Below are 25,000 nucleotides of genomic sequence, written 5' to 3' on the forward strand. Positions count from 1 at the left end.
TGTAATGTCGTAGCGAAGAGCAACATTATGCAGAGGTTGCAATAGTGAGTCAATCAAATGAACTGTTGCAAAAAATATAAATCATAGGAAATTAATCATAGTGACAAAACCCTTTCTTTAAGGAAACAGGTAAAATATATTGATATTTACTGAAATATCCAAAATGTGACCAACAAAATATTTGTGTATGAACAAACGTGCATTTCTTTTAACGAGAAAAACTAAATGATTTAAGGTTAACGACAGTTACAACCATAAAAAGATTCAAGTGTGGTGTTTCATAACGATAAATGTTATCTTCACAAAGGCCTCCTTTTAATATAAAGAATAAATGAAATCTGAACATCTGTATATGAACATCCATATTAGCTTTATCTTTATAAAAAAAAATAGTTGTTAAGGCTAAAGGCATCTTAATTAAATGGATGTCAAATAATGGTGGTACAGATATAAAAAATATGAATAGTATAAGCTTTCACACGGGACTTTCTACACAAGGAAGAGTTTCCAGCCACATTTCAATAAAGTTAATGCTTACGATGTGATGTGATTTTCATAACAATTGTAGAACTTATGGAAGTACTACTGATGGTAGTAATTAACATAGCGAGAGTTTTATATATATAACAATAACTCTCATCATATTACATTAGATTATTATTTTTCGTTTTTGTAAGCATGGCATTTGATATGAAATATTTGATCAAACATTGCCTATGAAATGAAACATGTCACATTATACTATCGATAGTGGGATAAATGTGATCATATAAGAACATAGTGCGCATTTTCGGTAGATGAAAGACACATTTCAAATACAATATATACTGAGTTCTGAGAAAGAATATACATCATCACATTGGTGTGAACATTACCTTTCTAAAATTTAAACAAAAGCAACTTAACCGTAATGTGATTTGACCAAAAGTAATTATAAAGTTTATAGTGCTGATAACTATGAACATAGACTTGCCGAAAAAAAACATTAAAATCAGCTAACTTTGAATATCAGTAGGAAAATAAATAACGGAATAATGTTGTGATTACATATAAAATATCATAAAGACACATAAGCCTATGCATATATTTTTTTTCCGATTTTGGAACTTGTGTCAGTAATTCTTCATAACACTGAATTAATTTTACGAATAAAGCACCTTTATGCAAAGAATAAAACTAGTTTTTCATGAATATGTATATATATATATATACGTGATAATTATCTTAAACAAATATTATTACGAGAAATAATTAATTCCATGAGGAAGAATGGGCTTGTATATGAATGAATTCATTTCATATACTATTTTCAAATAATGGGCTTAAATATCCTAATTGCAATGTCACATTGCAATTAGGATATTTAATATAAAGAATAAATGAAATCAGAGCATCTGTATATGAACATCCATATTAGCTTTATCTTTATAAAAAAAATAGTTGTTAAGGCTAAAGGCATCTTAATTAAATGGATGTCAAATAATGGTGGTACAGATATAAAAAATATGAATAGTATAAGCTTTCACACGGGACTTTCTACGCAAGGAATAGTTTCCAGCCACATTTCAATAAAGTTAATGCTTACGATGTGATGTGATTTTCATAACAATTGTAGAACTTATTGAAGTACTACTGATGGTAGTAATTAACATAGCGAGAGTAATGATGATGATAATATAATCAAATAGTTATAATATTAGTCAAACTATTACTAATGAAACGTGTTATCAAATGTCGTTTGCTAACATACGTAGTGGAATTTATAGCGTATAGACGCCTGCACACATGATCGAATCCGATCGTGAGTTCTATCAACATCTTGTTATAGAATTCCTTTCAAGATCCTATACTTTAGATTCTGACCAGATTTCATATCAATAAATTTTATGAATATATATATTAATATATATTAATATAATAACGGAATGTATATTACTACAATAACGTTTTAAAGTGGATAGTTATATCTCCATGATAAATCAAATTCGATTATTGAGAATAAAACTATTCAATGTTGAGATATTCATAATGATAATAATAATGATAGTAAGATTATAGATGTAAATGTGCATTTATCATGCTATAATTTATATATACAAATATAAATATATCTATATATATAAATATAAAGATATCTATATATATAAGTATAAATTTATATATATGTATATATATATATATATATATATATACTGTGTGTATATATATGTGTATATATATATATATATATATATATATATATATATATATATATATATATATATATATATATATATATATATATATTGATGTTTGAGAAGGTAACAGTGAATAAACAATGAGAATAAAAGAGTCACAGAACTTATCATTAAAAGGTCCGATATATGTCGATTTACATACCAATAAAGTTCAATGTTACAAATATAAAATTAATATGAAAATTATGATTTTCGACGCTACTGAGGGGCGGCGTTGACCAGGCCCTGTTCCATATCAATTATTTATATTGTTAGGAAGATTGCATTAATGATGATAGAACTAATTACCATCTAAATAAAGTTACTGTGATAAAGCAAGAATGATACAAAAACATGAACGATATTATTAAAACTAGTAAAGGGAGTGATTTCAGTTTTATGATAATCGTACTTATGATTACACAGACAGTGACAAAGGTGGAAGTATTGCTAAAGGTAGTAATTAACCTAATGATGGTAATAATGATATGGAAATAGTAATAATGCAAGACACGCTATTGCCAAAGAAACTTTTAGTTGATTACTAAAGATTCATTGCAACGGAATTGCTAGTTAAGATGATAACAATGATGATGAAATATGGATGTTTACATATCTATAGCTATCTATCTATCTATCTATCTATCTATCTATCTATCTATCTATCTATCTATCTATCTATATATATATATATATATCCTATAAACATGCATATACAAATATGAATATAAAAGTATATCTACATATATACAAATACATATATAGACAGATATAGATATATGTATCTATAATATATATAAATATATATATATATAAAGATATATATACATATATGAATATGAATATGTATTTGCATTTAGATATACATTCACTGCATTATATACATATAAATTGCATGATTACACTTATATGATTACAATAATGTTTTTTAAATGGGGAATTATGATATCATAATAAGTAAAATTGTAATAAGGATATTGAACTAAATTCAAAGATAATTAATATTACGATGCAAATAGTTATTAAAAAAGGGAGCTGATTTATGTTGGATTTCATAACAATGAAGGAGATTATTACGAATATAAGTAATGAAGAAAAATTATATAGGCCTATATAAGAGAAAGGAAAAAAATATGTAATCCCCATGGGAAGTAATGAAATAGGCATAAAGAATATATGAATGAAGAAAGAAAGATTAAAAATAAAATAAAAATGAAACAGCGGAAACACTGATATAACAAAATACTTAAGAAAGAAATTCGCCGTTGGTTATAAATCATAGACTTTAGTTTTGATATTGGTGGCTGGATTTCATATCAACCAATTCAATTATGATGATGATATTAAGTAGGAAATTGATATAATACAGAACAAATCTAACTATGATAAAGTAACCTTCATTCTATAAGAAGAGCGTTTGTTCTTTAAAAATTAAAACTATTGAAAGAAAAATTATGATTAAGTTGACCGATGTTTCTTACACAAAGAATTCAAAGTAGCCTGAATTCACAACAATGGCATTCATTGTTAAGAAGAAAATTGATTTACAATTGTATACACACACACACATAATTATATATATACATATATATATATATATATATATATATATATATATACATACATACATATATGCATAATGGTACGTGTATTAACGACAATGATAGAAATGATAGCCTATTTAACATTCGAAATAACATTGGACTTCTTAAAAATATATACGCTAATCATAATTGAAATAAGGTAAGTGACATGATGGAAATCAATGGAACTCTTAGGTAACGATTAAGGTAAATGACATGAAACCATTATAGATTATGGAAGTGATAATGATAATATCTGTATAAAAAAGTATGATTACCAAGGACCATGGAATAAGTTTTCGAAAAAAAAACGTGTATACATATATATACATATACATATAATGAATACCCTCAGCAACGTAAGAAATCAAAAGTAAAAATCAAACCATATAAATTAGCATAAAAAAGGTCAATAACGTCTATTTTATGAATTTAACTGATTTGATTACCAGCTTCATACGATTTCTGTATTAAGCGGAGCATATCTTGATTACCTAATGTCTCCCTTGATCACCTTTCGTCATCTATGTCATCGGCTTGTCATCGATATTCATTATTAGCGAAAAAAGTAATGAAGTGTTAACAAGAAAATGAAGTGACTTGCTTAATTAATAAATACAGTTATATTGAAAGATTACCCATTTCAAAAATAAATCCCCAAAGAAAAGAGACATTACCTAAATTCCGTTAGAAATAAAGAAATGAACAGCGAATTTCATGAGCATTGGCATTTCTAACTGAAATAGCAGAAATAGATTTCCAAGACATCAACTTTTTCTTTCTTTCTTCTAGCAATCGAATACTGATGTTTACGCCAACAAAACTTGGAAGCCATTTTCTTTATCATCTATCTATCCGTGGAAACACCGGAGAGAAGATGAACGTTAATAATTCAACACACGTAACTGTACAAAGTTCAAATGACTATCACCCTCACACTCGTCCAGTCGTCCTCGCACCGGCCATTTTCCCCTCTCCTTCCCGCGTCCCACCTACGTCACATATCTACAGGAAGAAAAATCAGCTTTATTATTATCAGATTCTATCGTCATACCTTTCCTCTAGGAGAAATAAAAGGTCTTTATTGATGTTGCCCATTGAATTATGTGAATATTTTCGTATTGACTGTAAAACTATATGTACTAGTGAGCGCGTTAGAGGACTGACCTTTCTCTTCGTGGAGGCAGCGTCTAAGTGGAACCGATAAGAGCCACGTTAAGCGACGTCATTTCAAAAGTCAAATGAGACTTTATATGATAAACCGTACGTTTCTTTTCTTTTTTTTTTTCTTTTTTTTTTTGTATAGTTAGGTAAATGTAGATTTAGATGTAAAGTAAAACTTATTTTGAAAATTAATTATGAGATTTAAAAGGTGATACTTAAGAGAAACGTAAAAAATCTTTGAAATGTCTGGAGATGAACAGAGTAACGAACTGATAAGGTGCAGGTACAGTCAAATGAGACTTTATTTGTCAAGCCGGATGTTTTTTTTTCATCTTTTTAGTTGGTTTTCTTGTATAAATATGTAATTGCAAGTAATTGCTTTGACAAATAACCATATGATATGAAAGATGACATTCCTTGAATTAACGTAGAAAATATTAGAATTATTTGGGGTTTAAAGGAGCATCAAGCTGATAAGATGCAGATAGAGTCAAATGAGACTTTATTTGTCGAATTGCATATTTTTTTTAAAACTCTGTGGGTAGGTTTGCTTGTATAAAAAAATAAATACAATATAAAACGTATTTTCAAAAATATCTATAGAATATGGAAAGGGATATTCTTTAAAATACACGTAGAGAATATTTGAATTATATAGAGCTAAGATGCATATATAATTAAATGAGAATCTATGTCCAACTCCGCATTATTATCATAATCATCATTATTTCTTTCTTTAATCATTTATTTTTGCAATTTTGGTTGCAGTCAAATGAGCAATAAAATTCCAGCCAAAAATGTCTATATTTACTCTCTTTTTTTCTCTTTTCTTACAAACGCTACGAAAATTTAGACTCCGTTGTATTCTTCAATACATTTGCATAATACCTTCTAACTTTAGAATGTTTATGCCTGTGATCTGCATTTTCTATTTCATTATTTCTTTTATTTCCTTCATATGTTTTCGTTCTTTCTTTAGGTGCGGTGTGGAATGAACAGCATTGGCAGTAATACTGGTAGTAAATTGGTAGTAATAGCAATAGTTATGGTAATATCAATAGTATCTGTGCAATTGCGATAACTAGCACCACTATCCTCTGCAGTTGCAATGGCTGCAGCCGTGGGAGCAATATTGGTAGCATCTGTAATATTGTAACAATTGACAGTAAAACGAGTAGCATCAGATACAGTGATGGCTTTATTAACTACAGTAGCAAAGTTGCAGTAATAGCTGTGGTATTAGTAGTAGCAGTATATAAGTAGTATATAAGTAATATATATCAGTACTATTGATGATATCAGTATCGGTAGAGTACTCACATCTGAGGCGGAAATTCCCCAAGGTATCTGAGTGATATCATGGAGGCTTTAGATGAAATGGAATCAGATAACACATGGTCCGCAGATTGATTTCTCGAACGTATGAATTTATATGTTGTTAATTTTCATGGAAAATTATATATATATATATATACATATATATATATATATATATATATATATATATATATATATATATACACATAAATATACAGACACACATATATATAATATATATGTGTATATAATTTCTTTTTTCTTTTCATATAGCGCAACATCCAAAGACCTAATCTATGCAACTATTAATTTTTCACATAAAAAAAGATGATGACGATAACTCCAACCGGTAGCATCTCAGGCATCTCTTGTAGATGTCCTATTCTTGTGAAAGCAAATGGACCAAAAGTAGATTTTCTCTAAATCAGTGTTCTTGGTTTATACAATGTAGGTTATGAATTGTTTATGAAATGCAGTTTGCGTTTGATAACTTGGTGGAGAAAAATAATGAATTTCGAAATTTCAAATATTCAAAATTTTTAAGGTTCAAATGTTCAAGTTCAAAATTGCAAGGAGTCAGTATTTCAGTTTTGATTATTCAGTATTTCAATTATAGAAGTTCAATTATTTATTTTTTGCAACTTTGTGATTCAATATCTCAAAGATCTGATGATTCACGATTTCATCCAAACATATTATTATTTTATGCGATAGATATTTAATTCTCTTGGTTTCTTATATACGCATTTTTTTTTTTTTTTTTTTTTTTTTTTTGTATAGTTAGGTAAATGTAGATTTAGATGTAAAGTAAAACTTATTTTGAAAATTAATTATGAGATTTAAAAGGTGATACTTTAGAGAAACGTAAAAATCTTTGAAATATCTGGAGATGAACAGAGTAACGAACTGATAAGGTGCAGGTACAGTCAAATGAGATTTTATTTGTCAAGCCGGATGTTTTTTTTTCATCTTTTTAGTTGGTTTTCTTGTATAAATATGTAATTGCAAGTAATTGCTTTGACAAATAACCATATGATATGAAAGATGACATTCTTTAGACTAACGTAGAAAATTTTAGAATTATTTGGGGTTTAATGGAGCATCAAGCTGATAAGATGCAGATAGAGTCAAATGAGACTTTATTTGTCGAATTGCATATTTTTTTAAAACTCTGTGGGTAGGTTTGCTTGTATAAAAAAATAAATACAATATAAAACGTATTTTCAAAAATATCTATAGAATATGGAAAGGGATATTCTTTAAAATACACGTAGAGAATATTTGAATTATATAGAGCTAAGATGCATATATAATTAAATGAGAATCTATGTCCAACTCCGCATTATTATCATAATCATCATTATTTCTTTCTTTAATCATTTATTTTTGCAATTTTGGTTGCAGTCAAATGAGCAATAAAATTCCAGCCAAAAATGTCTATATTTACTCTCTTTTTTTCTCTTTTCTTACAAACGCTACGAAAATTTAGACTCCGTTGTATTCTTCAATACATTTGCATAATACCTTCTAACTTTAGAATGTTTATGCCTGTGATCTGCATTTAATATTTCATTATTTCTTTTATTTCCTTCATATGTTTTCGTTCTTTCTTTAGGTGCGGTGTGGAATGAACAGCATTGGCAGGAATACTGGTAGTAAATTGGTAGTAATAGCAATAGTTATGGTAATATTAATAGTATCTGTGCAATTGCGATAACTAGCAGCACTATCCTCTGTAGTTGCAATGGCTGCAGCCGTGGGAGCAATATTGGTAGCATCTGTAATATTGTAACAATTTACAGTAAAACGAGTAGCATCAGAGATAGTGATGGCTTTATTAACTATAGTAGCAAAGTAGCAGTACTAGCTGTGGTATTAGTAGTAGCAGTATATAAGTAGTATATAAGTAATATATATCAGTACTATTGATGATATCAGTATCGGTAGAGTGCTCACATCTGAGGCGGAAATTCCCCAAGGTATCTGAGTGATATCATGGAGGCTTTAGATGAAATGGAATCAGATAACACATGGTCCGCAGATTGATTTCTCGAACGTATGAATTTATATGTTGTTAATTTTCATGGAAAAAAAAAAAAAAAAAAAAAATATATATATATATATATATTCATATATATATATATATATATATATATATATATATATATATATATATATATATATATATGTATATATATATATATATATATATATATATATATATATATGTATGAATGTATATATATATGTATATATATATATACATATATATACAGACACATATACATCATATATATGCGTATGTAAATAAAAAAGTATTTTTTCTTCTCATATAGCGCAACATCCAAACACCTAATCTATGCAACTATTACTCTTTCACATTAAAAAAAAAAAAAAAAAATATGATAACTTCAACCGGTAGCATCTTAGGCATCTCTTGTTGATGTCCTATTCTTGTGAAAGCAAATGGAGCAAATGTAGATTTTCTCTAAATCAGTGTTCTTGGTTTATACATTGTAGGTTATGAATTGTTTATGAAGTGCTATTTGAGTTTGATAACTTGGTGGAGAATAATAATTAAGTTCGAAATTTCAAATATTCAACATTTTTAAGGTTTAAATGTTCAAGTTCAAAATTTCAAGGAGTCAGTATTTCAGTTTTGATTATTCAGTATTTCAGCTTTAATCATTTATAATTTCAATCATTTATTTTTTTTCAACTTTGTGATTCAATATCTCAAAGATCTGATGATTCACGATTTCATCCAAACATATTATTATTTTATGCGATAGATATTTCATTCTCTTGGTTTCTTATATACACTTTTATTTTTTATTTATTCATTTTTTTATTTTTTTATTTTTTGTTGTTGTTTCTTATAAATACTTTTATAATTTTATGGTGTCTATTAGTCTGTTATACATTATTGTTTGCATTATATTTCCATGTGCAGGAAGAAAAAAATAAACAACCTTCCATAAACATAAGGTTTATTTGATAAAAAAATAAATACAAAACATCAAAAGAGTTTAAGTGCTGACAGATGTTAAAGACAAATGGATAACTAAAAACAAGTATAACTATTAATCATAATGTTGTAATTAACCAATACAGAGTAGGAAAACAAATGCATTACCATGCCACCTCATTATTTCATGACACCAGAGTGAGTGAAATTCAATATGGCGCCGATGTCTCCATGAATCAATCTCTTCCTACATATTATACAATGGAGTTTGGACACACAGATAAATGATCGACGTACTCTCAAGTGTGACCTGCCTCCTGTAGAGTGTCTTTGGAGTGGAGGGCGATGAGCCTGTAGGAATGTAGTTTATCTCCAGGTTAAAGACGTTAACCTGTCTAGCCTTCAGATTAACTATGGAGTGAGTTTCAAGGCAAACGTGTGTGGCTTCTCCATGCACTGAAGCAGGACGTGTTAGACTTCCGTTTGATGTACCAGGCCTGCTTGAAGTGATACCTCAAGCCTTAAGATCTACGTCTATAACCCGAAGGAGATGGATGTCCCAGGTTTAAGTTAACGCCGAAATGGATGACTCAAGCTCGAACTGACGTCTAAGTCCAACTGACGTCCCGATTGATGTGCCAAGCCTGATGTGATGCCTGAAGTCCAACGTTCTCTCATGCTGGCTTTTGGCCTTGTGGCTCACGCTGGAATGCGGCCTGTCGAAATGGTATCTGGAATGCCGAGAGAAATAAAAGGATTAGAAGACTATATAAACGGAATGCAATGGGAAAAGTTGTATATTCCGGATCATATCACATTCTTTGAAAGCTCAAAATTAGAATCTGTACAGTTTACTCCCTTTAGATTTATCCCAATAACTGTTATATACTGTTAATGTTGCACTGTGTAGCCGTTACATGAGACCATATAACTTCCTAGTGCAATCCTTCAGTCACATTCAAAACGTGTTTGATTCTCACCTCGTACTTGAAACTGAAGTCTCTCCTGCAGGCCTGGGTTTGGAGGCTGAAGACACAATTGCATGCGCTCTGACATCATCCATATAGACTGAAGCCACACTTGGAGACTGAGTTCACACTTAAGTTCACCATTGAAACTGTCACATTTACACACTTGAGGGTATACATGAGGTATAGCATCTACATTTCTAAAGAGGCTGATACATGTGTGCCCTTTATACAGAGTTATTAATGTAACTGACATTATACTGTGGTAATAGCAACAGACAACATTGTATATTGCTTGTCAGAGTGAAATAATTTTTAACAATTTAATGAGTATAAGACGACGTAATTGCAGCATTTAACAAAAAAATAGTCAATTTGGTAAATAAAACAATTACGATATATATGTATAAATATATATATATATATATATTATATATATATATATATATATATATATATATATATATATATATATATATATATATGTATATATTATATTATATATATATATTATATATATACATATACATATATATGTACATATGCATATATATATATATATATATATATATATATATATATATATATATGTACATATGCATATATATATATATATATATGTATATATATATATATATATATATATATATATATATATATATATATATATATATATGCATATACATATATATGTATATATGCATATATATATATATATATATACATATATATGTATATATATATATATATATATATATATATATATATATATATATATATATATATATATATATATATATAACCAGAAATAACTGTATTATTTTAGTAATAAAGATGATGATTTGAATTAACGAGGTCATTTGAACTTCGCTTTTAAGCTTCATAAAATAACAGTTTCTATGAAAGCTTTACATGTGATAGGAATTCTTAATTGTCTATAACAATAACAGCAAAATAATAGTACTATTGTTCTATTATTGCCAACGAAATAATAAAATAATTTTCATATACCAATAACAGCAAAATAATACAATCATTATTATATAAACCGACAAAATGAAATGACATTGAATAGATGAAAATGATGAAAACATGTTTATAAAGTTTTTTTGACTTATACAAATGATAGTAATAATAACAATAATAACGATATCAATACTAAATAATACTAATAATAAGATATAACCAGTTCACACTTCGGTTATATTGAGAACCTGGTCTATAAGCGACGCTAAAATACATAGGACTTGATTACAAAGTTGAGTTTATAACAGTGAGATCAGATGCTATAAAGAGAGAGTATACGTGACATTAATTGTGATTTATACAATTATAATACCACTGTAACGAGAATTTTGTTTATAAAGGTTATGATTCGGATTAATGAGGTCTTTTGAGTTTCATAACAAGCAACGGTTTTGAACTCTTTATAGGTTAAGGGGTTAAAAAGATAAGGATAAGGATACAATAAGGATAACAAAATGATAGAACAATATAATAGAACAAAATAACAGAATTATCAATGTAACTTCCATTAAGAAATGGGAATAGATATGAAATCGTAACAATAAATCCAATCTTTACGAAGGCAGCATTTCTTACACACACACACGCACATACACACACACACACACACACACACACACACACACACACACACACACACACACACACACACACATATATATATATATATATATATATATATATATATATATATATATATATATATATGAGCGAGAATGAAAGCAAATCATTATCTATATCAACACACATATTATCTTTTAAGCTTAACAGTAACATGCTTGACGAAGAGCTTAGCCAAGACACGACGACGATTCCCATTACGAAACGCGTCACGTCCCGACAATTCTACTCTTTGGAAGAAGGCCTTTCCCATTCATCACTGTCACAAAATGATAATTGATCACCCGTATCATTATCATCATTAAGGGCAGATTAATGGTACTTGCTCGACGAAAAAAATATATATACTCTACGACCGAGAAAATGAGAGTGAATTCGGACCCTCGCAACGATCATTGCAGTCTTAAGAAGCAGTCCCAAAATAGTGATTATTATTATCATTAAATGCATCTTGGATGTGCAATATGATATAACTGGGTTACATGATGAGGAAATTGATATTTGCGAACATATTGGTGATTGCATTAATATAAGAATGCAAAACAGCAGAAACGTAAAAGTAAAATGTTAAGAATGTATATATTGATTATATTGATAGAATTTAATAAAAAAAAAAAAAAAAAAAACGAAAGAAAGAAAAAAAAGACAATAAAATTACCGAAGCATTGATGTAAGAAAATGGTCATAAATGCATTCAGTTGCAAACAACTCATTAAAGATTAGACAATACTTGATATCAAAGATCGTATGGAACTTCCATTAAGGAACAGAAATGAAAATGAATTCGTAACAAAAAAAAAAATAATAATAATCATCTTCACGAACGCGGCAACTATGAATGACCCATTACGAAACGCGGCCCGTGACAATATATATATATATATATGTATATATATATATATATGTCATTGCTGAAAAGACGCCTTTACGTCCAACCATCGTCCGAAAAGTATATGATCATCCGTATTATTATTATTATTAACGAAATATATATCTATATATCTATATATAGATATATAGATATATAAATATATATACATATATATATATATATATATATATATATATATAAGACCGACTGTAACTCAAATAAGAAAAATGTATGAAAAGGCTGGTCCCGGAACAATAAATATAATCTTTACAAACAGGCTTTTTTTTCTAAACCACTAATGTCAGAAGATGATATAAAATCCTCTTTAGAAGCGGGAGAGTGTGAATTCATTCCGAAACAAATAGGATTCAAGTTTGGTAAGATGCTTAATTTCGCGAAGATGTTAAGATTAATCATTATTTATATCAAGATTAATACATATAATGATTATGAAGCTGGGTGTCAAGATAATGAAATGAACTGTGACGATGACCTAACATTTGAAGAATATTCATACTGGTTATTATATTGACATAGATATTCATACAAGAGAAGAAATATGAATTAATTCTGAGACATACATAATATTCTTAGATTTAAGATACTTGCTTATTGTAATAAACCTAAGCGTTAACAAGACCATCTTTCTTACATAATGAATTGATGAAACGAGAATAATCCTACAAATAGATTAAAACTGTACTATTGCGATTTCCAATTAACATTGCCGATATATAGTGACTAGAATGAACAGAAAACAGAGCTAGGACAAGGGAGAATAAAGGTGAACGGTTGAGGATGACCTTCCCCCTGCACGCTCTTCCCTGCACCAGCCATTGCTCATTCTTCTCCCTACGTCCCACCCACGTCTCAAAACCTACAAGATCAAAATGGAAAATAGCGTTAGAAAATGTAGTTAGATGTTCTTTTTTTTCAAAGATATGTAAATGTCTCTGTATTAAAGAATGCAGATATTTGATTTCGTGGTGGTTGGTCAGTATGAAATAATGTTTGTTAGTAGACTTACCTTACTATAAGCAGAGGAAGCGAGTGAGTGAACCGGTACAAGCCGCGTGAGGAGAGCTTACCTACTGATAAGAGTCAAATGAGACTATATATCCAGTTTCAAAGTGTTATTAAAATTACCAATTTACCTTTTCGTGGTTATATTCCGTATAAGTAAGTAAATACAATGCACTTTGAAATACTTACATAACATATGAAAATTTGAATTTCCTTCGAGAAACGGAAAAAATAGACTTGATTTTCTTGACTATATGGCGGGACGCCGGACTGATAAAGAAGTCAAATGAGCAATGGAAATCCGTGTATAATTTATTTACATCTCCTTGCTCCGTTTTCAACAAAGAGACCTTAATCCCCGCCATCAAGACAATACCTCTACAGAACATAATATTAATGACAAATAATTACATAGATTACAAAGCAAATTAACCTTTGAACTGCATATTTTCCAAAGTAGATAACAATCCTTATCAGTCGGCGTGCTTAGTTGGAAAGGGAGATAAGAGAGAGAGATCGGTGCATAGTCCTCACCTTCTCTTTGTCTTTCTAACAAAGAGCAAGATTTATATTTTTCTTTCTTTCTCTTTTCATGGTAATTTTCTTGATTCAAGAATGTATGTGCAAAGGATATGCATTTCCTTAATTCATGAATTCTTGTCATTTCCTTCATGAGTTTCATTCTTTTCTTATTTTAGTTCTTTCTCTTTATAAACTAGGAAATGGGAGGAAAGAAATTAATTTGGATTTAGAGTAAAAGAGAAAAGAGAAAAAAAATAATAATTCAGAAAATAAAAGTAAAATATTTCCTTATACCTCATAAAACATTAATTCGCTTATGATTTCAAATTAGTCGAGTTTGATCGCTTTGAAATACACTGATAATATTAATGCTATCATTGATTTCACTACTGTATTTATTATCATTATCATTATTTATCAATTTCATTAATACCATTATTGATACTATGAGTACTATCATTATGATTATCGTTATTGTCTGCAATATGAGAATGATTATTGCTATTTTCAGGGCATCGGTAATTCTACTAACGTTGATATCAATTCCTACTTATAGTAATATTAAAAATAACATAAATAAAAATAAAACATAATAAAATGATATCAGTTCTTATATGAATTACCGCTCTCTCCCGTTCGTCGTTATCATTGTTATAATCTTTGTGATCGTAATTTTTCCAGAGAATGTTTATTACAATGACAGTAACCAAGGGACCTTACGTGATAAGGCTTAACAGAGCAACGTACATGATACGGTCACGTTATAACTCACACGGTACTTCTGTTTTATTAACTCCTTAATTAATTCCCCGACATCTTTCCTCGTTTTCCTTTTCGTTTTTTTCTTTCATTGAAGGAAGAGGTAAAGTTAGAAGAGAATAAAGAGATCAAAATTCTTAACGAAGGAGAGATAAAACTTGAGATACGTGAGAGCAGGACCGGCGGACCTTATCACGCGAGATAAAAGTGTTTTAATTTCAACTTCTGCGTAGATGGTGGCGAGCTCAAGGCATGTCTTTTGGAACTTGGGTTTATGTGGAATGTTTATGTGGAATGTTTATGTGGAAAGCGGTGTGATTATTCATGATTGGACGAAAGGTGGGGCGATGAGGAGAGCGAGAGAGTGGGAGAGGGATGGGGGAGAAAGAGAGAGAGAGAGAGAGAGAGAGAGAGAGAGAGAGAGAGAGAGAGAGAGAGAGAGAGAGAGAGAGAGAGAGAGAGAGAGAGAGAGAGAGAGAGAGAGAGAGAGAGAGAGAGAGAGAGAAATGTACAGTCAGACAGAGACAAAGACAAAGAGAGATAAAGAGAAACAACTAGGCGAAAAGTAAGGGAAATAATGGAACAAGCAATAGAAAATGAAATGGGATAGAGGATAAAGAGGAAGACAAGAAATATATATAATTACACATCAAAAGAGGGAAAGAGAAAGGAAAAGAGAATGCAGAGAAAGAGAGAGAGAGAGAGAGAGAGAGAGAGAGATTTTAACTTTGACTTTGACAATTTTATTGAGAGAGAGAGAGAGAGATTAAGGAAACAACCAAGCAAAGGAATTGACTATCTATTAAATTCGAAATTTTAGGTTATTATGATTCTTCCCTGTGATAAAATTGATTCTTAACGAAACCCAACATCAATTTAGCGAGCGTGAGAGGCGCCATCTTCCTTCGCCGGCTGGTTTCCCGCCGCGTGGACTGCTGATAAGATGTCATCGGTACACGTGGCGGCAATGGTCAAATGAAGATCTTTACTATCTTCTCCTTTGTGTGTGTGTTTGTGTGTGTGAATGCGCGAAGGAGAAAGAGAGAAAGAAAAAAGAAAAAGAGGAGGGGGGATGGAGAGAAATGCTAAGACTTTGACATGTTTATCCGGACAAGCAGTTACATTTCAAAAGGATAAGGTAATATACGTTATCCTCACCCTTATCTTAGTCCCTCCGTGAGATCATAGACCTATTACAAACACTTACAGATATATTAACAAACTGAAATATACATAAGTCAGAGAAAGAGAAGGACGGGAGAAAAAAAAAAAAAACAAAAAAAAAACAGGGGGAGGGATCGAGAGAGCGCCACGTGGCTTCACCTAAATTAGGGAGGGTAAATATAAATGTTTTTGATTTGCTATTAAGCACTTTTCTTACCATCATCATTACTAATTGCATTTCCTATAGGTATGCAATGTTTGGGTAATAGTTTAGTGGCGTATTCTTCAAATTATATATATTTTAGTGAGAGGTTTTGATGTTCATTTGACTCTTGTTCTTATCAATGTGTTCGTTAACGGAAATTCCAAATCTTTGGCTGTGTTGTAGATAAGGGAGTTCGTGCGATACATTTCAAGTCTGTCATTTCTTCTCTTTCTGAATAGACCGTAACTATAAAATATATGCATATGATATGGAAACAATACAATAGATAAAGCAATACAATAGATAAAGAAACACATACATTATTGGATGGATATATCAGATATAGAGTTACTTATATAGAAAGTCCAACATACTATATAAGCTACAAGCAAATGTAAGAATCTTATTGAACAATACAAATATACAGTTATACCAACCAGTGTTTCTGCTTCGTTTTCATATTACAAAAACATACTACTTCATTACTGATAATGACTGCCAAATCAAAACTCATAGTTTGGTAGATGCATTTATTTTTTTCAATAAATACATCACAACTCAAAAAAGAAAAGAAAAAAATATATATATTGTTGAAACTATTTGAAATCCAAGATGGCGGCCACTGGTTCTGCTTGCCTGAAAAAAAACTATACTAATAAATTCACAAGGGTACGAGTAAAGAAATGCATGTGGATGTGTAAGTAAGTAAATAAAAGAAAATAATCATCAATTAATCCATCATTTGACAGTTATGTGAGTGAATGAATGTGAGAGATAAATGCGCCATAACGGTTTTAAAATCAAAATGGATTGAGGTAACTACGGTAACTACGCATTTCCACATGTTTCAACAACGAATTGTATTGTTTGTGATTTGTATGCAAGCAATGCACGTATTACTAATTCACAAATATGATTTTGTTTTTATGTTACTGTATACTCCAGGAAAATTGTATTGTGTTATTGAATATATATATATATATATATATATATATATATATATATATATATATATATATATATATATATATATATATATATCAGCACTGATATTTATATTCCTAATGATATTCTCGATTCCCTCAAGGGGCAGGCAATGGACATATACATATACCCACAAATATACAAACATTTATCCGATTTACTCAAGGGTATTTTGGTCATAATCTTTAACTGAAAAATAATGTATTCCTCGTTTGAGATACATTTCACTTTAAAAGATGGATATAGGTTGAGACATTGTGGATGTTTATATTTTTCCGGAGCTGCCAAAGATTTTTTGTTTTTTTTTCTTATTTCTTCCAATATATTGCAACAATCTGAGCCTCGTTTAGTTGTTATGTGTTTATTCCAAAGTTCTGTTAAGATAACAAAAAGATAAATAAATATATGAAATAGAAGTAACAGAGGAAGGAGATGAAAATACAGAAAGCAGAGGGCGAAAATTAACATAATGTTAAAAAAAAGTAACAAGCAGAAATCTATTCCATAGTAGCAAATGCAGGTAGAAAATAAGGACACAGGAAGAGAGGAAAGTCCAAATTTCTTATCAGTTGTTATCAGTGCGCTTTGTGGCCACGTGGAAGACAGGTTGGTGTTGAGGATAGGAATCTTGCGATAAAATAAGCATCTTTCGTATATTCGCTTCATAGTTGTTAATTTTGTTTGTCTTGTTTAAAATCAATAAATGTTTGATATTTTTGGCGATAATGAGTAATTATGTGTATATATCAGTTTACGAGAATGTTTATTTGTCTTGATTATTGTGGCATTAGATGTTCATTTGATTCAAGATCTTACTCGTCCACAGTTATACATTTTTTTTTTATAGAATAATTTATAATCTTAATCTATATCTTGTCATCCAGTCATCATGCATTCAACTAAATCTCTATTACTATTTCCGATAAAATAAACAGAATTAATTCTCGCTTACCTTTATGAACATGTTCTCATTTGACTACAAAGTTACTTGTCCCATTGATACGTTTTCGAGTTCACTTTTGCTCCGACACTCAACATGGAGGTAAGGAGCGTACCAGTGAAATTGTTACTGAGTTTTTTCATTATCATAGTTGCAATTATTGTCAGGATTTTATCACTATTTTGCGTATCTTTATCATTCTCATTATCGTTACTGATATTCGCCCTGATCTGAACTACGTTTGATGTCAGAAAGTGCAAGGGTGGCTCTGCAAGTGCACCGCCCCACCCAAAGCTTGCATAAAACTTGATTATCTTTTATCATTATTATTTGAATTAGCATTATTATCATTATCATCAATTATTATCATTATTATTATTACAATCATTATCCTTGTCATTATTATCATAATTATTTTGTCACTATAAGGTTGTCATCATGATTATTAGTATCCTTATTTCTTATTATAATGTTTTTTTTTATTTCATTTTATTATCACTAAAGTTATTCATGTTTGAAAATAGTGTGATATTAGTTGTATCATAGCAACCGTTCCAGTGTATGCCAAGGTGTAGCGAGATTATTATTTTCAAGAAAAAAAAAGTATTGATGGTTTAATTTTTCGTTACCGATGCTAGCGTTACTGTCATAACAGGTATTAGCATCATCATTAGTGTAGGTGGTGTTATTATTGGTATTATCATTGTTATTGACAAATTATCGTTATTGAATTATTTACACAATATTTATCTTTACAAATATTACTATTCATAATGAGGATAATACTCAAAGCGATTACATCTATAACTATTGCATTAGGCAATGGAAATACTTAACAATTCAAGATCAATTTCTAATCATTCAACTGTTGTCGTGATGACATTATTGAAAATTTCACCTATTTTGCCTTGGCTTTTTCATTTTATTTTGTTTTTAGCTGGTGATGTATTTGTTTGCCGATCTGAAGGAGTTGTAAATTGTTGATATAACAAAACACTATTAGTATGATTAACACCATTAACTTTATTCCATTAAACCATTTTTTTTTTCTCTTTACAGATTAGAGAAACCGGTCGAGACATGTGCAGGAGGGAGCACTTAAACAGGAAAGGTTTATCATAGTAGAAAATATACTTTTTTTTATTATCAGCATGTTTCTAAGAAGTCATTTTAGGATTTCTATATTATTGTTATTGTTATTCTTCATACCGTAGTTATATCATTGATTTTTTGTTGAAAGTGATATTCATGTTGATTTGAGTTGTTTGCATGTGTCCTGCAATGTCTTCATGGAGTTACATTTCGGTTGTAATCATGGCAGGAAAACAATAGTCCCAAAAAAGTAGACGCAAAATTTATAGAAAAGGGGTGTTATTTTTGTCATATTCTGCATTATTTCGTTTATATTTTCTTATAAAATTGTTTTTTTTTTTATTGTTGGTACATTTTTTGTGTTTCTCGTGGAATAGTAAAAGAGGGATGAGAGTAACAGAGGTGTTAATTAGTACACTCCCTAATTTTGCTTCTTTATTCCATGATATATTCTGTTACCGTTTCTTATTTAGACGCTCCTCGTATTAACTCTGACTTAGCATAGAGTGAGAGCTATGTCAGATTCAAAAAACAATTTCATTTTGATTCAGTATTTTAGCTTCGTATGATATGTTGTATATTTCGTGTTTTTTTTTTTTTTTTTTCTTCTTCTGAAATGCATTGCGATAAATTTTGTAAAAAGAGTAATTCGCCTTCTATCTTTTTCTTTCATCATATGTATAATCTATTCATCAAAATTCGTTATCATCATCCGATGCTGCTATACTTGTTATCATAATGTGTTTTATAATACCAACAGTCTAATTAATTATCACATTTGTTTTATCATGAGCACTCGTGGTTACTGGACTGATATAATTATTCATACTTTCCATTGTAAGTATCTATTTTGAGATATTGAATTCATTTATTCGTTCGCTGGTTTATTTTCCCAATCTTTCCATATCAGTATATTGCATTTCATCTGCAATGATTGTGGTAATAATGACAGAAAAGTTAAACAAGAAAAAAAAATAGAAAGCTGAGTACCCTTTGTACAAGATGTATTGCCTTGAATTTCAGCTGAATTGTTGGTGTCAACATGTTACCCTTTGTAGCTAGTCTGAAGTCATTTCTAAATGTTTTTTCCTTGATTCGGCTTACGATGAGAGCCATCTCAATATATAATCTCCAACCGTTATTATTTTTGGCGTTAGACTTTCGTATCATAAAATATTAAAATATTCTGTTTTTCGTTTCTTATTCATACAGGTATTGCAATATTCTTGGATAAATCAGAGATGTTCTGCTTTCGGTTCTCCTTCACGTGTTTATAGGATTGGTCTTCTCTGACTTCAGTTGTTGTTTCAGTTGCTGTGCTTCTTCAGCATTTCAACAGAACTGATTGCATTGCATTTCAGTTGGATTTTTTTTACTTGAGTTAACTGAGGCTTTTTGCCTTCTCAAATCACTATACTCACCAAATGAATTCTGGTCATTTATATTTTGTATTATGATATATATTTTTTTTTACCTTTTTTTTTCTCTCTCTCTCTTTCACACAGCTGTATCATTTCCCTACTTAATTTGCTCTGTTCTCTCTCATTCTGTACGCTCGCCATAGTGCATATAAGCCCGACGAAGCATCTGTCACGCAAATGCCGGCATATCCTCATGTGCCACTCTCTTTTCTCTATCTATGGCTCAATCTGTTATCGTTTCTCATTGATTGCATTTTTCTGATGGAAATTTAAGGAATGCCACCTCGTGTTATTGTTTGGTTATTAACTTCACCTCTTGTCTACTGCGAGAATTGTGAAGGTGATGATGGCGACAGGAAAACGTAATTACGAAAAGATTAGAATGTAACGTTATTGATGAGATTAACTTTGGCTACCTATGATGATAGGTTTGTAGCATAATATGCTGATATATTTTGATTTAGTTGAAGCTGAGTACTATATTCAAAATAAAATAATGTCTCACATAGATCATTCAAATTCGCAATTTTTACACACCAGATTTTTTTTTATTTGCAATAATTGCATTTTTTCGTTAATACTATTTATTTTTAGTCTTGCTTTGTTTTCCTTTGCCTTGTTTCATTTCCATTCATATTGAAGGTGATAGTGAAGACACGAAAGCAATTTTACTGTTCTGGAAAAATGGATTCTTTCACTTGATTTAGTTTAGGTTGCAAGTTGAAATTATACCTCTCATTTACCATATTTAACTTGGTGTTTATATTTCATTTTACGATCTATTCCGTTTTTGGTTTCACGTTTATACAAAATGTGCATTTCTCTACTTTAATTCTTATTTTCTTTATTTTTTTCTCGATTTTCTCTTGTATTCTGGAATTTATTCCTTGAATTTATTGCATTGTAGTTTAGTTGGATTGAAAAGAATGTTAATGAAATGAGATCAGTTGCAATGTCCTTGAATAGGAAATAAGGAAAGATTTGTTATATTCCAACTGTATTGATGTTGATGATAATGGCAGAAAGCAGTATCATTTTTATGTATTTGCATTATTCATACATCAGATGATTTTGTTTTTCTTCTCTCATTCATGCAATTGGAATTTTCTCCTTGCATTTGATTTTGTTTCATTTTTTTCCCATATGGCAATTTATTTCGGTATCAACGGGGGACGATGTAGAAATTAATTTAAGAAAGGAAAAAGAAAAGAAAATATTCATTATTGTCGTATATATGAATTATTCTAAGTTAATTCAAAGAAAGTTATTGACGTGTTTCTTTGATTTAGTTTAGGTGGCTAATTGCCCGATTATTGATTTATTAAATACTGTATGTATTGTTTCAGTTTTGCAAACGGACCTATATTGCTTTTTCTTCGTAATAATTAATCCTAAAAAAGTTTCACCTGCATTAACTTAGCTTGAAAGCTATTCCAAGGTATAATGAATGGGTCCTTTGTGATTTTGATTATTAAAATCAAAATCGTATAAATAAAGTTACATATTTTCTTATTTTTTCCACTGATTTAGCTTAATGCTGAAAGCTATTCCAAGGTATAATGGGTCACCGGTGATATCTAGTATTAAGAGTTCGTATAAATAAATATACTTTTTTATGGAAGTTTTCCATTGATTTAGCTTAATGTTGAAAGCTATTCTAAGGTATAATGGGTCGCTTTTGATTTTTAGTATTAAGAGTTCGTATAAATAAATATACTTTTTTTATGGAAGTTTTCCATTGATTTAGCTTAATGTTGAAAGCTATTCCAAGGTATAATGGGTCACTTGTGATATCTAGGGTCAAGATTTCGTATAAATAAATATACTTTTTCTATGGAAGTTTTCCATTGATTTAGCTTAAGGTTGAAAGCTATTTCAAAACACTTTGTTTAACCATAACTATCCTTGGCGTTATATTTCGTGGTATATATTCTGTTTTCGTTTCCCAGTCATTATAATTACTGCATTTTTTCTATTAGATTTGCTTTCTCCTTCTTCGCTTTATCCATTCTTTTAGTTTCAAAAATCTACCCAGTTGTATTGTAGGGGAAAGGAATGAAACCGCTTTGATGATGATAATGACAGGAAAGGAAATAAGGGAAATAATCATTAAGTGCTTTTTTTCCAAAGAAGGAATTTCATTGAAGTATGGATGTATTTCTTCTCCCCTTGAGTGAAAGCAATTTCAAAGTATCACATATTACTGCATCAATCGTTATTATCATTTCCTATTTTGCATTATGACATATTCTGCTTCTGTTTCTCATTCATACAAAGACTGTATTTCTATGTATTTTCTTATTTGGTTTAGCGAAGGTTAAGAGCTATTTCAAAGTATAGTGTACGACCATAATTACTCTTGGCGTTTATATTCCGTTTCATATTGCTTTTCGTTTCGCATTTCGTTTCGTTTGTCATTTTTTTTAGTATAAATTTGGTATTCATAGTACTTATTGCATCGTATTTCACTTGGATTGATAGTTATTGTTATCAATATTATATCAGGTTTATGTTAAGTTATCTACTGATTCATTTAATTAATTGAGTTATTACATGTTACATTTCCAGTTTCGACTTCCCTTACCGTTACATTTCTTTTCATTTCAAACATATTATAAATGGTTCTACTGTTCTGCTACTAGCCATTCATGTATTTTTGTATGCATTTTTTTTTCTTTTTCTTTCATTGGTATCTTCTGAGGCTTTCTTATGGTCGTGTGATTATATTTTTTCCTTTGTTGTTGTTCAAAATGTTATTTATCATTTGGTGTTATTATCATTAGTAATGCAATTATCGTAATAACAAACAAACTGTAACTAAAGTCATGTTTTAGATTGTAATTATTATTGATAATAACAGTAATTGGACAGACAGGTACATTTTTTGTACATTATTGTAAATGGTTTTCACTGACGTTCACTGACATTCATTTAATCAATTCCCGATTTTGCAACAGAATTGTCCAGAATATATATATCAGTATCGTAGAATTCTTTTAATTGAAATTGTTATTGTTATTATAAGTGGAGTAACAATAAAGTGTATTGAAAATAGATATATGCAAGTGTTATAGCTTTATTTTATGATACAAATGATATGTTATAAACAATACTTTATATACATCAGTAGCAATGTAATATGACAGAAATATTGCATTTGATGTTCTTTGTGAAACTTTATGAAACTTTGTGAAACTTTGTGAAATCATCTAGTCAGCTTTTTGGTAGTTATTATAATTGTTGTTTTAGTATCATCATTTACTACATTGTGTACATTAATTTCTGTAAATTCTATCATTGTTGATCATGAGATGTTGCTTATTCTTACTCTAATTAACATTCCTCTTAGTTGATATGTCATAAGTAATACTGAATTCATATGCATGATGTAAATGCCTATCATATACCCTACGATACATGGGTATGAATAGTACACCTAATCAGGATTAATGTTTTCATGTGTGTGTATGTTCAAACTCATGTCTCATTATTCACTGTAAAACGAATGTGAAGAATTTGAAATCACTCATAATTAATTTCATCTCCAGTAGTATTGATCAGAATTATTTTGTTTTTACTTCCTTGTTTAGAGGGACATGTATTTTTTTTTCTCTCTGTGTCTCTTAAATCACTGAAGTTATATAGATGGATAGATTGTTAAAGGATTATATATTGTATGTTTATCTGTAAATGTATACATGTAATATATGTAACTATCTATCTATCTATCTATATATATATATATGTGTGTGTGTGTGTGTGTGTGTGTGTGTGTGTGTGCGTGTGTGTGTGATGTATCTATATAGATGTATATGTCAATTAACTTTTTGCACAGAAGTCAATTTGTATCCTAACTTTCAGTAAGATTCTAGATCTGTGTTTCAAGATCTGTTCCTATCATCGGTTCAAGCCATACTCCTCTCATATAGTGGTGCAACCAATATAAAAACCCAAGTGCCCCCCTCATAAGGCTAGCCAAAACCAAGAATTTAAATATATCCATTCTCCAAGTAAGTATGAGTCCAACAAAAGTCCTCAGTATGACGCTGTCTCAGTCATGACCTCCAACATACTCACAATCCAATCCAATTACGAAGTCGAAAAAACTACACGAGTGAAAAACAAGTGGCTCCAAGTGTTCACTAAACTCAAAGTA

The 25,000-nt window shown here is 29.8% G+C and overlaps 3 long non-coding RNA genes across 3 annotated transcripts; all 3 read right to left on the reverse strand.

Annotated features, from left to right (window-relative positions):
• Positions 1–4,573: 4,573 nt before the first annotated feature.
• LOC122248888 (uncharacterized) lies at positions 4,574–6,058 on the reverse strand. The gene is made up of 2 exons (XR_006222823.2): positions 4,967–6,058; positions 4,574–4,804 (listed from the first exon to the last, which is right to left on the reverse strand). It is a non-coding gene; the product is annotated as an uncharacterized LOC122248888 (long non-coding RNA).
• A 3,195-nt stretch (positions 6,059–9,253) lies between these two features.
• LOC147468963 (uncharacterized) lies at positions 9,254–10,617 on the reverse strand. Its single transcript, XR_015192242.1, has 2 exons — positions 10,229–10,617; positions 9,254–9,979 (listed from the first exon to the last, which is right to left on the reverse strand). It is a non-coding gene; the product is annotated as an uncharacterized LOC147468963 (long non-coding RNA).
• A 681-nt stretch (positions 10,618–11,298) lies between these two features.
• On the reverse strand, positions 11,299–14,003 carry LOC122248884 (uncharacterized). The gene is made up of 2 exons (XR_006222821.2): positions 13,762–14,003; positions 11,299–13,611 (listed from the first exon to the last, which is right to left on the reverse strand). It is a non-coding gene; the product is annotated as an uncharacterized LOC122248884 (long non-coding RNA).
• Between the last annotated feature and the right edge of the window lie 10,997 nt (positions 14,004–25,000).

Source organism: Penaeus japonicus, unplaced genomic scaffold, assembly GCF_977035675.1.
Source record: "Penaeus japonicus unplaced genomic scaffold, GWHDUDI00000001_assembly GWHDUDI00000025, whole genome shotgun sequence".
Classification (NCBI taxonomy): Eukaryota; Metazoa; Arthropoda; class Malacostraca; order Decapoda; family Penaeidae; genus Penaeus; species Penaeus japonicus.